This window comes from Tiliqua scincoides, chromosome 2 (genome assembly GCF_035046505.1).
Source record: "Tiliqua scincoides isolate rTilSci1 chromosome 2, rTilSci1.hap2, whole genome shotgun sequence".
Lineage (NCBI taxonomy): Eukaryota > Metazoa > Chordata > Lepidosauria > Squamata > Scincidae > Tiliqua > Tiliqua scincoides.
Window position 1 is genome coordinate 53,963,568 of NC_089822.1, and position 1,793 is coordinate 53,965,360.

A 1,793-nucleotide genomic window follows, 5' to 3' on the forward strand; every position below is an offset into this window, starting at 1 on the left:
TATAGGATTGTAGTCCTAATGGAGAGACACTGCCAATGGCCCAGTAGGTCAAGGGAGCCACCAGTTGGAAAAGTTTGGGAACCGCTTCATAAAGGGATTAAATAGAGGCAAGCAAAGGACGCACACTGAGGAGGTAAGCAGGATTCCAATCAGATTACCCAGAGAGTTCCATCAGCTGCAGAGGCTGCAGTCCTATACACATTAACCTGGGAGTAAGTCCCATTGAACTCAGTGGGGCGTACTTCTAAGTAGGCATGCAGCGGCTTTGCATTATAAAACCGTAGTTTGGAAAGTTTAATGGCTGTCTGTATGTATCGGTTCTTAACGCATGCCCGATCTCGTCTGATCTCGGAAGCTAAGCAGAGTCAGGCCTGGTTAGTACTTGGATGGGAGACCGCCTGGGAATACCGGGTGCTGTAGGCTTATACCATAGTCTTTCGAGACTGAAGGTTGCCAACCAAAAATTTAAGTGCTTCCCCCACTTCACTGAGTGATGAAAAGTTCCAGGGGTAATGCTGACTAGATGCTGGATTCCTTTGGAGGAAAGATCACCAGAGGATTAGGGTCTCTTTGCAATATTTGCATCCCAATCCTATGCATTCCAGAAGGAACACACCTGTGGCCTCTACCTCCCCCGTGCAATTTGCATTATGCACTAATTTTCAACTAGAAGTATTACATTCACTAGTGGTACTTCACAGTACCGCAGGATGTACTCGAGCCCACAACCATGGTGACCATGTGGCGTGGCACTGCTGGAAATGGAGATGGCTGGGGCTGTGATGTTCCAGTGGGCAAGAGGTAGCTGTGTGTAGCTGCTGGGCCCTTCAGAAGAGGCGTGGGATGAGGAAACAGGAAGCAGAGCCAATTGTGGGGTAAGTGTTCATTCATGTGATCACAGCCACTGCTTTTGCAAACTGAGACTTCCTGCACCCACACAATACACAGCATGCATACATCATGCTGAACCCATGTGTGTGTGTGTCAGAGCCCATGGGAGTAATGCTGCTTCCCCTCCACGCATGTTAACTCTACAAATGTTTGTAAAGTCCTAGTAAGTCAGTACAATACAGAGCCAACAAATCCAAGGGACAGAACCGCAAATTCCCGACTTGGTCTTAAAAAGAAAACAACAAGCAAAATCTTTGACTACAGATCTTGATTATATTTCCCAACATCTCTATTTTAGGCATATCTCATAGATTTGAAAGATCATATCACGATTTATTCTCACTCACACTCATAACAGCAGACCTAGACATTACAAGAAACATATAGGAAACTTGAGCTATTGGGGGGGGGGTGCATTCTTACGGCACAAGCAAATGTGCATTTTTTCAGTGAGTACAAATAGATTATATGCTGTGCATCAGTTTTGAAGTGACATTTTTCATCCACACCAAAACACTCCTGGAAGATTCACATTAAAAAAATGTTCAAATGCTAAGGCCATGTGAATTTTGCCTCAAAGTTCTTGACGTAGAAATGAGTTGGGACTAACAGCACGATCCTCGGCATGTTCTGAGTAAATAAGTCCCACTGTGTTCTTTGGGCTTACTTCTAGGAAAGTGTGTATAGGATTGCGGCCTCAGGCCCAAATCCTAACCAACTTTTCTGCACTGACATAACTGTGTCAATGTGGCACGTGCTGCATTGTGCAGTTGGGTGACAGTCATGGAGGCTTCCTCAAGGTAAGGGATGTTTGTTCCTTTATCTCGGAGCTGCATTGCCCTTACCTCAGAGCTGGAAAATTGGTTGGGATTGAGTTTCCTAGCTGCTGAACTCAACTTCAA

The 1,793-nt window shown here is 45.3% G+C and overlaps 1 pseudogene; it reads left to right on the forward strand.

The window, feature by feature from the left end:
* The first annotated feature begins 303 nt into the window (after window positions 1-303).
* LOC136642484 (5S ribosomal RNA) lies at window positions 304-423 on the forward strand (annotated as a pseudogene).
* Window positions 424-1,793: the final 1,370 nt, after the last annotated feature.